We start from the raw sequence: 17,116 nt of genomic DNA, 5'->3' as shown, positions 1-17,116 counted from the left end.
AGACAGAGAGCAAGGGTGGAACTTTGCTTTGCTTTGAAAAGGAGAAAATAAAAACCCAATATGCTTCTGAATGTTCTTAAAAATGTTTCCAGATTTTGGAAGAAGTATTTTCATGTGACATGGAAGGTGACACAGCAACACAGACTTCTGTTGTTGACAGGTTTTTTCACATGGTTGTTTTTTTTTCTTTGTCCTTTTGTCTTTTATAGGAAGGTGTGTGAGTTGATGCATCCCAACAAAGGGCACGTTTCTGTACATTTTTCTCCCACCTACCTGAAGTATAACATGTATACTGTTTAAATATCTTGTTTTCTTGGTAACATAAGTGAATACCTAGCACTGACTTCATCTACTGATGTGTAAGAGAAGGAGATAAGAAAGAGAGAAAAGAAGTTTTTGATGGATTTGGGGTTTTGAACCTAAAGTTCCCTGCCTAAAAAAAACATATGCTTCAGCCTTAAATGCTGTTAATCAGCTGAGTTTCAAGGACTTTAATATTTCCCTATGGTAGCTATTTACATCCACTAGCCTACTAATGTTAACTAACTTTTATTTAAAATCTTGTAAAGAAGAGACAGAAAGAAGTTTCCTCTGGCAGAGCTATTTGTACTTTATCAACTGCAAGTGTCCCCTAGAGCCCCATGCTGAAAGTTTTTTGTTCTTTTTCATTTCTCTTTATTTGACCTTTTTAGTCCAATATTTAGTCCTCTTTTCACATGGTTTTTTGGGGAGCTACAGAAGACGGGGTTTTTTGGGGTTTTTTTGTTTTTGTTTTTGTTTTTTTTTTTTTGCATGGTTCTCAATCCCTTAGATAAATATTTCATGTATTTCCTGTTGCAGACATCCATAATTTTGGTTTTTAGTGGATATCTTCACTATGTGCTTACGTAGGCTCTCTTCACCGGACACATTTCATTCCCAGAGATGCCAGCATGATATCTAACCTCTGTCAACTCACATCCTTGATGAGGAGTACAAGCTTACTTCATTCATATATCTTAGTCTTCATCAGTCATCGCTATCCTTTCGCTGCTAGCAAATGCAGAAGGTAAACACCATCAGCCTTCCCTACTCTAGGGTCTTTAATTTTCAGACATTGTAATATCACTTGGCCTGTCATTATACTAGGATGTACACATCTAGAAAGGCCACCCCATGTCTTGCCATGTTCTCACCAAAGAAAAGTTTATTTAGGTAGCTTAATTTCAGGCATTTGCAAAAGATATCACCCAGACAGGATATCTTCCAGCAAATGTTTACTCATAGAAATAACTTTAAAAGGTTGCACACATTAGACCAGTGACCTACTGCATTACTAGCATAAACAAAACAAAACAAAAACAACAACAACAAAAAAAAAGACTGGGCTTCTTTTTCAAACTATTTTTAAGTCAAATGTTGGTGATGACAGTATTCTGTTGCCATAGGATTGCAACCTCACAGATCTGGCTTTATTACTAAAACTTGCAAAAACACGTTATAAGCAGGCATTTATATATCCCCACACATGGATGAGTCAGTGTGCTCATGTCATGTGAATACAAGACAGGAACGAGGGTCCCCAGAGCTGCTAAACTAGCTTACTGCCTGACCTTGGGCAAGCATATGTAATCACTTGATTACAAGCACTCTTAATCCTAAATAACTCCTCTGTAGATCCACCACTAAAAATACATGATTCTCTCTGGGAAAGTCTCCTTTCTTTATTTTGGGACAGTCTGTTAAACAGCAGGCCTGGAGATTGTTGATGACAGTGCTGGATGAATCATCAGCCATTGTTTCTGAGAACAGTTTGCAAACAGCTCTGAGGACAGTCCAGCTCAGGCTCTTCCTGTTCCCTGGAGGTAAAGTCAGGCAAGAACTTACCCTGGGAACACAATGTATTCTGGGTTCCTGTGAAACAACTGCCCCTACCCACAAGCATGCTTCATGGGTGAAGAGGTTGTTTGTAAGACAGCTGGAAACCAGACAGCTACAGAGCTTTGAAGTGCATCAGAAGCTGAGCAGGAAGCCCATGGAGCACGGGTGTGAGATGATAGTTTGATAGTTCATATTTACTGTGCCACCTTTCTTGCCTATAAAGCAAACTGTGTGTATGGGGTTAAACTGAACTACAACAGACTGTGTGTTTGGGAGCTACAGTCAAGATATGGATGATAACCCCCTAATACAACCATAAAGTCATAAATCTTTTGAATAAATAAATGTAAACAGATAGTTTTTTGCCATTACTGTCTTCAGAAGCAGCCTGTCTCTGCAGGGCACAAGGCACTACTAGTCAGCTTGACAGTAGAGTCCAGCAGCACCCAACAGAGAAGGAAAGCTTAGCCCTACTTCTTGGTAATAGTTGATAGTTTCTATCCTTCTTGACTGAAACAATTGATCCCTGTGTTTCTCTCAGACATCAAAAATACAAGGGAAATCACTATTTGCATCATTTGTGAGAATCTGGTATCTAGAGCATAACCTCGCTTTTGAAGCCAACAGTCTGTTGCCGTTTCCCTGCAGATGGTCATGAAACAAGGAAGAAAGGCTAGATCTTTCACACCTTGAGACATTAAGAGAGGCTTGAAGTCTTGAAGCCTTCCTTCTCGAAGGCAAACTGGATGAATTTGATAAATGAGGAAGAATTAGGCAGGATTGAATTTACTGTGAAAAGACTGAGATAGGGTTCAGCTAGAGCTCATTTCAGTTACCTGCTCTGCCATACCTTCCTATATAATTTGGACATAGCCCTACAATGTACCTCAGTTCTTCGTCAGCAAAAGAAAATAGAAGTCCTCTCGTAATCTAAGAAGCAGTCAGATTCAGTAATGGGAAATTAAACATATCATCCATAATTTGTCAAGGTGGAATGAGCAAAGCCAACAACATAAAAGCATTCACTGTTACTAAACCTTGTATGTGGCTAAAGTCAACAGTATCTGTATAGTTGTTCATATTCTCTAATGTTTATAAAAATCAGTGCCATCAAAACCTAAACCAAGCATAGCGTCATGTTACTTTCCAGTTTCAACTACGGTAGCATGAAGATTAGGACATCAGCCCCGTAAGTTTATTTACTGCAACTCACTTGATAACTGTACCTAGACACAGAAAATTTGAGGTGGAGTTACTACTGCTCAGGCCACTTCCTCTAATCTAATTTTATAGTGGATCCATACTAGCTTTCTGCATGTCAGAAAGTGTGTTTTACAACCTTTACTTGGTTGTGTAGGTTTTTATTTGTTTGTGGCTTAACTACCTCTGTAAGCTGTAGTGGCATTCAATCACACTGTATCAAGATGCTAAAGTACAAACCAAGTAGACTGATTGATATTTTGGTTACTCAGCCTTATTTTCTCTAACCAAGCAAGACTATTTTGAATGCAGTTACTCTTTACAGCACAGCTGTGAAAGACTACCTCACAGTGACAGGCAAGCAAGGCTGCTGCTCTGGTCCTACCCCCAGGAGGTTCGTGGGAGAGATTATCCCAAAGGATTCAGCACAACCTGTATGCCTGCCTTGCTGCTTCTCACTGCTTTTACTGCCAAAACCAAAGAATGAACCTTTTTGTTTCAGAGCTAGTTAGTGTGTCCATGAGCTTATCCCTGGAGAATTGTACAGCTGCAGAGTGATATGGATAGAGATGGGGAGGAGAAAAGTTTAGCTGAGCTTTGCTGCCCTGGGCAAAATTTGTTTATTAAAGCCAAACAAGAATTTTTACCTCTCATAAAACTGCATTTTTTCTCTTTGCCAAAAGAGAAACATCACCCCCTCACTCAGCAACAATTCCCTCACTTAAAATGCCATTGAGCATTGACTATTTACACTTTTTTAATTGGGATCAGCAGCATATTTTAATAAAGAAATAATATGTTTAATGAAAAAGAAATTTTCTTTTCAGGCAAGTTGCAGTGTTATCTGAATGGGTATTATGGTGCGGATTCTCCAAGCATGGTATGGATTCTGTCCTTACCTTCCTCCATCACTCCTGCCCACAGCACCACGTCTGAATGGAGCACCATTCACCCTGCTGGCACCCAGCCCCATTCTGGCTGCTTAAAGCTGCCTCTGTTCTCTACAGGAATTTGCTTACCAGCATTTCAAAGGTGAGCACACTAAATCTATCCTTACTGCCGAATTCATTTACCTTTTGTATCAGATTTGGTTATGTTTTATTTGGGTTATTCTGTCATTGCCATTATGCTGCATAATTGAGAGTTGATTATTCTGTGAAACTGGCAGCTATGAGAGGTACTGATTTAATACCCCAGAGACCTGATTCCTTCAGTTTATCTGCAGTGCAGCTTAGTACAGGTAAGAAGAATGCAAATTGCCCACAGGAGCAGCTCTCCATGGCAATTTGGAGAGAAGTCCCTTAAGCAGATAAAAGAAGTCAGCCTCACTGCCCCCTCACTCCACAAAGCAGCACTACAATTGGAGGTCATTTCACCCAATAGGTGCCAAACTGGGACAGTATTAAAATGAACTAAAGAAGAAAAAGGTTGTATAACTGGGTCGCTTCTGGATAGGGAAAGAAAAGAATATCCTAAGAGGTGTTAAGTAATATGTAGATATACCAGGCTGTAACTCAGGTTGCTTTATAATCAAGCCATGGTGTTTCAGAAAGATCGAAGAGCACAAGGAAAACTGGGACTGCTAATGGCTCTGCAAAACCTGTTCTGTAAACTTCAAAGCTGTCAGTCTGGCACCTTCTAAGAGCCTGCATTCATTGTATGATGGCAAAATGAAAAAATTCACTCATGGGTGTGGTTGTATAATAGTGACAAATTTGAGAGTAGAGAATTCTTCACATCCCTTCACTAATGATCCCCAAATATCTATGCAAAACAAAAATAATCTCCCTGTTTCAACAAAGCTGACGCTAAACACACCTGGCTGAGTCAGACTCAATTTTGGAAAAAAACAAAACACCCTATCCACCCTAAAAGATAAGGTAGTTTCTTTAAAGAAAAACAGGAAATATGAGTTATGAATAAGGAAAATCAGAAGATTTTGTCAGAAGAAAATTAGCCCAAATATTCTGAATAATGAGCAACAAGAGCAAATAGTACTTTTATGTATAGAATATGAGAAGAGAACAACCTAATCTACTTGTAGGTTCTGTAAATTTCCTCCCAAATTCCCAAGAAAACCTGGGACTGGAATTTAAAGTCTACCTCTCACATGACAATCCACATGAGATACATGAATGCAGGAGTATACTGGCAGCTCTGTGCATAGATGTCAATAAGTTATGATGTTAATGTATTCCTATCCGTCTAAAAGTCCAGAGAGATGGGGGATGGGGGGGGGGAGTGAGAATGGGTATAAAATTGTATTATCTCTGTTATCGTTTCTAATATAAAACTATATGTCTCAAAGCTCTAGAAAATCCCTACAGCCCAAGCTTTTCCAGTTGAGAGGGGGTAATTTCCTTTTTCCCAGCAAACCACTGACCTTTTTCTTCAATATCTCCTTCTGTAGAGCTCCTAATATAGTGTGTTACAGTTGAATTAAATGAGTTGTGTGTCCTTGTCATTCTTGTCATGTTTGTACATGAATTTCAGTTGCTGATGATAACTATACACAACCCTAACTTTCAATCCCCTCCATCCATTATGACATATGACCATATGACACTTTCTGTGGACAATTTTTGAGTGGGAATGAAGGCAGAAATGCTGAATACCATAGTAGCACGTAGTCACAATACCTCCTTGTAGGTCTAACATGTATGTTGTTGTGCTTTAACCCAAATAATTACTATATATTCTTCAGTTTGAAAAACCATCCAGAGAGAACATTTTCTTCACTATATTGGAAAAAGTTAATTCGATTATCCTAAAACAATCTAAATGATAATGCAAGAAGTGTCCACTGTGCTTCATATAGATGGGTGTTAAATACCTGTAAATTTATGTGGCTTTTTCCCACATGAGAATGTTTTCCAGGTCTCTGGCAATCAAAGTAACAGAGGAAAATATTTCAAGTCAGTCACTTCTCAAAAAAATATCCCAACCTTCTTTTCAATAATGTTTTGTTTGTTACGTGAAAACCAGCAAATTTCTGAGCTGTATTTCCACAGATAATAGGGATGCTAGACAGGATACCTACTTAATAATGTGAGCAGTAGAAAGTACTCAAGAGTTGTGCAGTGTAAGAAATAAGAATACCTTCTGTCTTCTGCTGACACTGACTTCAGACTTAGAGTGCAGCCATATTGAAACTTCTGCTTTGATTCTAGTGAAATTTAACTTTTCCATTCCCACTTTGGGTTACTTTGTTGTTTGGTTTTGTTTGTTTGCTTGTTTTTAATTAATTTTAATCCCATTATCCCTTTTTGTCTAGAAATAATTTAGGCTGATGATGCCTTGTAAAAGCATGTTCTTTCGGTCTTGTTTCTGTGGTTAGAATTCTGTGACACTTGTGCAATCCCATGGCTGCCTCCATCCATCTCCTACCACAGTTCCCCACATTAGGGTCGTGATTCATGCCCCTTTCTCAATTGTTTGTTCATTTCACTACTAAATATGATGTTTAAGTTAAGTAATCAATTATGCTAAGTCTTGAATTTGCATATATTATAGAAAATCCCTACCTTGAAGAGCTTCGATTTATAATAGAAAAGTTTGAAAGATAGACATGGAGAAAGGGCAGAGTCTCAGAGAATTTCAGCAATTTGCAGCCACAAGCCAGAACTTGAATTTCAGGGTCCTGTAATTCTTTTATTTCAGTATATCTCTCTACCACTTTAACCAAGGCCAAAGCATCATTCCAGCCAGAAATAGAAAGAAAATAGCAGGTTTGATTCTCCGGTCTTGTTGGTCAACAACAGAGGGTCAAGTAAAGAAGATTTTGATGATTTAATATTAGACTACCCTATAAAAGTAAGTTTATAAAATGGGGCAATTCAACTTTAAACAAAAAATTCAAAACTTTGTCTTGGAAATAAATTTAACACAAGTACAGGGTCTAGGATTTCTGCTTTTTATCCTCTCACCATGTTCTTTGCTCCAAGTACATTTTTTTCCCTTTATAATTGCCTAAATATCTGCTATGAGGTCTGTTGTGCTGCCTTCCTAACGTGAAGAAGGAAGACACTTCCAAGCAGCTAGCCACCTTCTTTAGGGAAAGGTAAAGTTTTTATAGACAATGAAAACTGCTTGTTCTGATGTTCAGCATGAGAGACCATTTCAATAAATGCTGTGAGCGTGTACCCAGGAACATTACTTTTTATTTCCTCCTGACAATATTTGAGCAGGCATTTGAAGGGAAATGTAGTGATTCAGAAAGTTAAATGTAATTCCCTTTACATCAGAAGAATCCTGGTGGTGGCGGAAATAAGTGTTTTAGATGGAATGGTAGATTAAGAGTCAAAATACCTGTCCGCAGTCAGCAAACAACTCCCTATGTGCATTTAAATAAGTAGCTGAAAACCTCTGCAGTGGTTTCCCTGTATACCTCTTTTTACTTATAGAGTTACAGGAAACACAAGTTTTTATGAAACTTAAGTGAGCTTTGTAAAGTGCTTTTTACATCTTCAGAGGAACGATGTCTAAGTGTTAGATATTACTAACAGCAGTTATCAGAATAATGTGGCAGAGACACAAAATAACGCCATTCACCTGTAAGGTTTCATTCTACCTTTAGTTACCTAGGCAGCAATCTGTTATTCCCTCACACTTAAAGTACCAAGAACTTTATCAAGGTTTTATGTGATTTTCTTGTTGACGTCTCATTGCAAGTGAAACAAGGGCCCTCATCTTCACTGTGTACAGGGTAGGATTAACACAATTAAATTAAGAAATTAAAAAGATAGATTATATTCTATATGTTGCCATATATTTCTTTTAAAAACTCCAAGAACTAAAGTATTTTTCTGGTTCTCCTGTTACAACCAAGCCAAAAGACAACTAAGTATGAGACAAGTATTTTTGTATCCTAAATAATGCTATGTATCATTTACTTTAGAGGTATCCACACTACCATTCTATTCCACTCCCATGAATTCACAATGTTTGCTTATATTAAAATTAGGTTTTTACATCAGAAGATTGTGAATATATATGGATAAGGAATTTATACACTGAGAAAAACAGATCGCTTTATTGACATATTTAGTGGTATAGTTTTATATTTATTACTACAATTATTCAATGGCAAACTTGACAGAATGTCTGTTTTAAGATGCTAGCAAGATTCTAGTTTCACATGAAAAACAGTTTAAGTTCTATCGCTTCCCAACAAAATCAGATTGTTTTCCTAAAACTCCCTTAAAATATCTTGCCAAACACTGAAGCATGCACACACCTAACTTTAAGCAAGGCATATTTGGTCCAGCATAGAAACTTCAAAAGCCTGGATTTTCAAATACTCTTGTACAGAAAAGAATTTCTTATGACAACATTAGATGAAGTGCCCCATTCTTGAAACACAGGCATAATGCAAGTGCCTTGCAGGTATCTTCTACTTCTGACTTTCTACTGCTCTGTACCTCCTGTGACCACTGACACAAGTTTGGTGTACAGTTACCATTTTCCAATGGTGTATCTGTTTGCAAGTGTGGTGTCTTTAAAAAGAATAGAGCAATGGCAAATCATTTTCATGTGTCAGCGTTTTCCTTCCAAATGGGACCATTATGATCAAGTTCAGCATAGCAACTCATAAATGTGTGTCGTTTCTTAAAGAAGTGTAGCTACAATTGGTCTCTAGGTTGGTTCAGTTAGTGCTCATACACTATCACTACTGCAATCATCAGAAGTAGTAATTTACCATGGTTTAAAAGAAAAAAAAATAAGTCAAAGCATTTTCCAATGTTAATTTTCCTTGAGAACTAAGCAGCTTAACAGCAGCTAAGTCATAGCTAGTTTTATGATAAATATAAAAGATTATAATGAGTTGAATAACAACACTTAGCACTTACGTAGCTATGTATACTGTCAAAGTGCTGTACACATACTGAATAATTCATTTTAATTAAAAAAGCCTTGAAAAGATTAAATGACCCTTGACATACGTGAGAAGTGTTGCTCATTACTTCAACAAGGGAAAGATATGTCCCCAAATACATTTATGTTGAAAATTATTAAGAAACTAACACTGCAATCTAAGTTAGTAAAAAACAATGCTTCACCACATGGCATAAGCCTTTGGAAAAGATTGAAATTACTTGCACAAGTAAAGCTGTAAGGTCAAGCCCTAAATTATACGTCACAACTTTTGCCTTTTTTTCTTTTTCTTTATTACAGAGATTTCAACCTTTCAACATACCAGGCAAGAAGTCCCACTGACTTTACCAGGAGAAGTCTCTTAGCAATTTTTATGTGCGTTCTAAGATGTTTGACTTTCCTAAGTTGTTCAGTTTCATGTCAGCAGTAGTACTCATAGCTATGAAACAAAGAAGCTTTTTTTTTTCTGTGCAAAACCACACCTTACTGTTTCTAAGAACATGGCTTGTTCCCAGCACTCCTGCCACCTGCCCTCAAGAAAAATGCTACACTTCCCATCAGTAACCTTCATTTCATTCCTTAGTAGAAGGAGGTTGCCAGTAAAAGGTCAGTATGCTGCACCAACTGAATTTCACAGCCTAATTTTACTTGGTTTTCACACTTTGCTAGGAGCTGCTCCGCTAGGGAGACAGTTCCACACCTGTTGCCATTCTCCCCATCATACTGGCCAAAATGTCAGGGCTGCATGCAGCAACCATGCAAGAGTATACTTCAGCTTCTCACAGCTAAAGGCCATACCATCTTGTGTTAAAATTTGCTGCCCTTTTCCCATACAACTGTTCACCTGTCTCTCTTCCAATGCACTTCTCACTTTCATAACCAATTTGTGTGTACTTGGGATGTATCTCTCAACTTTGTTTTCATTTTCAAGCATACTACATTTTATTTCATGCAGCATTAAACTCTCAAAGGCAATTTTTCCAATGCAAAATGATTTTTGTATCTAACTGATCCAGGCAGTGCTACAACAATCCCAACTCAGGTGCTTGGTCTTGTTGAACCCCATGAGGTTCTCAGGCCCACATTCCAAGCTAGTACAGGTCTCTCTGGATGACATCCCATCATTCGGGTGTGTCAACCACACCACTCAGCTTGTTGTGATCTGCATATTTCCTGAGGGTACACTCAATGCCTTGGCCTATGTCATTAAAAATTATATTAAATAACACTGGTCCCAGCAGAGATCCCTGAGAGACACCATTTGTCACTGAATTCCATCAGGACTCTGAGCCATTGACCGCAACCCTCTGGATGCGACCATCCAACCAGTTCCTTATCCATCAAACAGCCCACCCAGTCAAATCCATCTCTGCAATTTAGAGAGAAGGGTGTGGGGCACCATGTCCCTGGCTTTACAGAACTCCACATAAATTATACCTGTAGCCCTTCCCTTGTCCCCTGAAGTAATCACTGCATCAGAGAAGGCCACTGGATTTGTCAGGCAGGATTTGCATTGGTGAGGCTGTGCTGGCTGTCCCAAATCACCTCCCTGTCCTCCATGTGCCTAAGCACAGCTTTCAGGAGGATTTTTTCCATGATGTTCCCAAGCACAAAGATAAGGCTGACAGGTTGTAGTTCCCAGCGTCCTCTTTTCTACCCTTTTTAAAGGCTGGTACAGTGCTTCCCTTTCTCCAGTCACATGGGGCTTTACTTGACTGACATGACTTTTCAAGTATCATATCAAGAAGACAGCAGAGTGTAAATCAGGGGAGGCAGCACATATAAACTGAAGAACAGATACTAAAAAAACCAAAATTCTTGATTACTTTTGTAAACCAAGATATGCTTTTTGTAAAGCTGGGCAAAACTGGGTGAAAGTGTTCAGTGGATGGCTTAACTACATACATGTAGGAGTAGCTTTCTTCCAACCACAGCTGGAAGAAACTACTATTCGGATTTTCAGCATGTGCTTTTTTCCAGCACATGCGAAATGCCAAGGCTCTGGTCTTGAGCATTAACTCAGTCATTTCAGAGGACCAAAACTTAAGCTCTGAAACACAACCTTTGAACAAGACAAAGTTTTTTAAATGGATATTGAGAGCAAGAGGGGGGGAACATGGGAGATATTCTAGCACTTTATGCTCCTAAATTAGAAACATTAATCCTGTTTGTCCAGTCCATGAGCTACAATGGACTTGCTGACAGATTCTAAGATGCCGGTATGCCTCACTCTCCCCATCTTACAACATGGGCAATGACTGATTCAAATCAGAGCTAAAAAGAGATACAGGTATTGCGATTACTTTTTTTTATCATGAAGGGGAGAAAAAGGAATCAAATTTGTATAACAGTTTGGAGAGGAGACAAAATATGTTAAAAGTTCTTCACTAGATAAAATTTACATTATCTGCATATTCTTCCTCTTTCAGAATCTCTGATGAAGGCCAGATATGTTGCAAGTATAGTATCCCTCCTTCAGGCACCTTGTGGCTAAAACCAGCTGAAATCTGGCTATAGATCTCTCTGTCATAGATGGCCTGTATGACCTTGAGTGAGCCAGAGCAGATCTCAAGGAAATAATTAATTGTACAGAGGATCAACTTACAGCCATCAGACTCAAGTCCACTTCTACTTTGTCTCTTCTAATTTTGCTCTTTGTACTCTAGTGATATTTAATGCATTGATATTTCTGAGACACTTCTGTATTATAGCATCTCCGGCCATAAAGGCAGACAGTTCTAGTGGGGTCACAAGCAAATTAGAGCTGTCTCTTCAAGATGTATAAAGTTCAGCAATAGTTCACAGTCACAGTGACTGTATTTTCCAAAGCATCCTGTGCAATGCAATAACATGAGCTTCTATCAGCCAGCAACAAAGAATAACAAGATGTCACTGTGGATGTTATTTTTGAGAGGCAATGATAATTCAGTATTTGCGCAGATTACTGAGAACAGGTGTGCAGCAAAGTTGATTCCACTCATTTGTATTAATAAGTGTATTAGGGTATTGTGTCTTATCACAGTAATTAATTAGAGTGAATTGAGCTAAGGAGTTGACCAGCAACTAATAAAAATTAATGAGGGACCATGTAATAAAAGGTAATCCTTTATGCTGTATCAGGTAAGCAGTAAAAGAGATAAGCAGGTAAGCAATAGCTGATTGAACTCACACACTATGCTGGGAAGGCGCTGTTGATCAGGTTTTTTAAATGTTTTAGGCATATTTGAAGGAACGAACAAAAATAAAATGAACTAAACCTTCAATTTCAGGTCCTGCAGATGGGCAAAATATGTAAGGAATAAATAAGCATTCCAGGTACCATGAAGGACGCAGCTAGACTAGCAAACCTGGCTTCATACATTTTGCTTTCTTATGTCCCTTTTACATCATGCAGATAAATCCTTCACACAATCTAGAATATGGGAGAGTTGCCTCAAACTGTTCTGGGTAACAACAGTACAAAGCAAGTGACCTCACCTGGATGATGACCTTTTTTTTTTTTCCCTTTGGTAATACATTAAAATTTCAGTTTTGAGTCACTATCATGTCCAAGTACATCTGCATAACACAAATAAAATACTGCTTTAGCAGTACGTGTCCCTTTGTGTTGAAATACCTGAATCACAGAAATTTGCCTGCACAGGCAGAGACCTGTGCAGTCCACCCCTATGCCAAAATAGGCTTGTTCTCTACAATTATTCTGAAAATACTGTCTCAACTGGTAGAAATTTCAAGGCATGTGACTTCTGCCACTTCTCTTGCAGAAGATTTTACAAACCTACAATTTCTAGAGTTCAAAAGTCTTTTGAACTCTGTATTTTCTTTGCAAAAGATCACTCCAGGACACCTTAGTTTTGCTGTGGAATGAAAAATATGGCAGCAGATTTTCCCCACTGTTTACACGGATCAGTTAGCTGTAAATAGCTACACAGAATCACAGAGTGGTGGAGATTAAAAGGAGCTCTCAGATCAAGTCCAATCTCCTTGCTCAAAGCAGGGTCAGCTAAAGCAGGCTGCTCAGAGTCCTCTCAAGTCAGGTTTTGAATCTCTGTGACGGAGACTCCACAACCTCTCTTGGCAACCTGTTTCACTATTTGACCTCCTTCACAACAAAAGCATTTTTTTTCTCTTGAGTGAAATTTCCTGTGTTTCAGGTGGTGTCTATGCCTTCATGTCACTGGGCAACCCTGAGAAGAGTCTAGCTTCATATTCTTTACTCCCCCCATGTCAGGAACTGAACACATGAATACAGGTGACGATATGACACACACATGCACCCTGAGTTCTCTTCTCTGGTCTGAACAGTTCCAGCTCTCTGAGAGTCTCCTAAAATGAGAAATGCTCCATTCCCTTAGTGAACTTCATGGTCCTTGCTGGACTTGGTCCACCATGTCCATGCCCTCTTGTAGTGGGGAGCCCAGTGCTAGCCACAGCACCCCAGGAAGGGCCTCGCCCATGCTGAGTAGAGAGGAAAATCCCTTCCTCTGGGCTGCTGGCAGTGCTGGCTCTCATGCAGACCAGGAGGCTCTTAGCCTTCTGTGCTGCAAGAGCACATTATTGACTTATGTTCAGCTTGGAGTCTACCAGGACACCCAGGTCCCTTTCTGTCAAGCCGCTTCCAAGACACCCAGAATTACTGGTGCATGGGGCTGTTCTCCTCTAGGTGCAGGACGTTTCACTTCCCCTTGTCAAACTTCATGAGATTCCTGCAGTCCCATTTTCCCAGCCTGATGATGTCCCTCAGAATGGCAGCATAACCATCTGGTGTAATATCCCCTCTGAATCTTCCTTTGGGCAAAGAATATGCATTGGACCATGCAAGTCTATAATCCAAATTCAGCTGAATTACATCTGAGATCACACTTAGCTTGGCCCAATATTTGGTGCTCTACTGGCAGAGAAAGGTCATTGCAAGTTTTTTGAAAATTATGCTAGACCTTGCAAAGCCTGTGTTGAGGAGAGTGGCCCTGCTGGTGTAGATGCATCTTACAATAGCATAAGTACCCTTTTATTCGTTTTTTAATCCAGATTAACAAACCTCTCCTAAAATTGAAGAGAAAGGGGGGAAAAAGCAAACTGTTTTTCAAAAGTTCAGGAAACTAGAATAATGTATGCTGATCATTGGCTCACTTTTTGTCTGTGGTAAGCCTTTCATCTTCACCTCTTCCATTTGATGCATATAAGAAAGCTGTTGAGAAACAGTAACCTTACTGGAAAATTTGTATTCAAAATCTCATTCCCTGAGCATCCCACCCATACCCTCCACTTCTACAAGTAGTGAAGTAATTTTCCCAATAGTGAATGCCATTTTTTTTAACAGCAACAAAAATGTTTCTTCAACACATTTGATGCATATTAAAGATGCCCCCTGCCTTTACTACTCAGCTCACTTAAGCAGCAAGTCAATTCTGCACCGAGTAGTGTTCTGCGCCCGCTGTACCCTGAAGGAAGTATGATGTGTTTGTGTATTGGCAGCAAGGGCAGTAGTGGTGGGCCAAGGGATTTATTACCAAATACATCCTGTGTGATAAATATCCAAGAGACACTCAGGCAGGGCCACTACAGACTAATCTTGGGGCTAATAAGCAACAATAGTAAAGCAGCACTATAGAATTCATACAAGACAGAGAAGTTCCCCATACCAAAAAAAAAATAAAAAAATAAAACCAGCCATAAACCCAAAACCCTCAGGGTTCATGTTCAAGAGAATGATTCTGCTTTTTTACCTCTTCAAAATAAAGAAGATTTATTATTTCTAAAGTACTTCAAATTGAACAATCATTATTTTGTTATGAATCACTAATGCTATTTCCTGTGTAACACTGCTATTTTCTTGGAAGACATTTATCCAGTAACCACCCAGACTCAACTTTGCTCAGTTTTTAAGACCAAACAACATACCAACTAGGATGTCATAATTAAAACATACTTTGTAATGACAGAGTAAAATGGCTCAGACAACCTATTCCAGATCCTGGTCAGGATGAATTTCATGGTGAATAAAGGAAATTGTTTCAATGGCATAGAAAGAACAAGTAACAAAAGGCTACAAAGAACCTTATACTCTGAGGTCCTCATTTACAAGGCATATTATGCAACCATACTCCTTGCTATTAAAGCTTAAGACCACATTACGTGACAGAGCACTCTAGGAACTTTCCATATTCCAGCACAATCATATGACCCAGACAGATACACAAAAGCCTCAGTTTCAAACCACACTATAAATCCCATATGCATCTACGGTAGGCAACATCAAGATCATGAGAGGAGAAACTATCAGGCTTTGTTTTTGGACTAAAGCTATCAAAAGAGGTTAAAGCTAGAGAAAGCTAGAGACTGCCTGGGCAAGTAGATATGTCCCTAGGGCTGCTCTAAATGTGATGTGCATCCACAATTCATTGGGAATACCAGGTGGGGAGCCTACAGTCAGCCTCAGTGTTATTCTTGTGGAACGTAACACTGAAGGGCAGTTATTTCAGTCTCATTTTGCTGTAGATACCTCTCAGTGCAGTTTTGGTACCCCTTCTACTCCAGCAGGCTGCAGCTAAAATATCATGTTGCAAGATCACACAAGGTCCTCCTGTGTGTCACTCCCCAATGTTCAGCCTGCTGTCATAATTTAGCCAACAATAACAGCAACTGACACACACCATTTCATTTCTAGAACACCAGCTTCTGAGCTTTTTTTTTTCCCCCAGAAATGTCTCTTTGTGGTCATTATATGCTTGCAGTTCTGAATTTCACTTTTGCAACTGAATTTCCAGTTGGCTCCTGACTTTTTGCATTATTGCAATCATCATAGGGTTTGCAACTGGCAAGTTCAGGAATTCATCTCCAAATGTTCAGTGTCAGAAACTAAGAGAGAGCCAATAAAGACTAGGCAGAAGTCTGAAACTATACTGAGAATATGAAGAAAATAAAGATCCTTGGGTATGTTGACAAAAAGGTAAATCCATATTAGCACAGAAAGATTCCAAATTTCATCTGGAAATCCAAATTTCTAATACAACTGTGCTGTCATGTCACCACCTTGCAATCTGTGGATGGGGTAATTAATAAAAATAATCCTATATATTTGCTTTATTTGTGGAGACATAACTGATGTTCAGAGTTCAAAAATCTGACCTGGCCCCTAAAAAGAAATATAATTAATAATCTGGCTATATCGGAAAACAATGCTGAAACCAACCAGGTGTCTTCCTGGAACAGAAGCCTTTTCATGATAAAAACCAAACTGGAATATTTGGGTGGGTTGGGTTTTTTTCCATTTTGCTTTAATAAGTCAGTATGACTGCAAGCCAAGATTAAACAGTGAGAAAGAGACAAAGTATTTTACCCAGCTTCACAGTGCCTTCAGGCTGTGCCAGTTACAATACCTTTCAACACCATTCTCTGTCCCATTGTAAGGAATAAAAAACTAAAAAGCCTTTTTGGCAAAAGTGACTGAGTCATTAAAGATAAAATAACTAGTTTTTAGAGGAGAAAAAAAAAAGAAAAGAAAAGCCATGATGAAACTACCTGCAGCTGGCACCATTTGCTCTAAAAGAGCAGGGTCATTGAACTCCATAAAAATATTTGAGGTAATTGCCATCCATAGGCAATCTCTGCTTTACTTCATTGTGCAGAAACACTGGCTTTTCTTTGAATACTCAAGCTTCTACAAAAGGCAGGCAAGCCAGACAATGTTCATACAGTCTAAGGGATTTCCTTCTATCTCTGAAATATGGAAAAGCAGAGTGATCATGTTTATAGGAGGTGTTCCACTTTATCTGGGAATTGGGAAAAGCAGACCTTTACGGAAAGAAAACCCCGTAGCCTAAGTATATTGTTTGTAGTGACTCAAAATTATTTATGATGATGCTTTATTTCTCCAAAATTAGTCAGAGAATGGATGACTTAAACACACAATAACTGATTTCTTGCAGTATAATTTACTTACTGCAAGGAATTGTCAAGTGATAAGGTCTAATCCTAGCCTTGACAGGTCTTAATTTATATGTCTTACCAGTTGCTTTTTGTGGCCTCTCTATCCACGTATCTAAGTTTTCCTAGTGTAAAAATGGAAGATTAATTTTCATTAACTACTGGATTTTTTTTTAATTGTTTTTAAATCACTGTTAAGACTTTTGGTTTAACCCTGCCTCCTATTCTTCCATCACCTCTGGAGGTCCAAGAAGTC

Source organism: Lichenostomus cassidix, chromosome 5, assembly GCF_008360975.1.
Source record: "Lichenostomus cassidix isolate B80296 chromosome 5, HeHo_3.0, whole genome shotgun sequence".
Taxonomy (NCBI): Eukaryota; Metazoa; Chordata; class Aves; order Passeriformes; family Meliphagidae; genus Lichenostomus; species Lichenostomus cassidix.
This window is presented reverse-complemented; position numbering follows the sequence as displayed.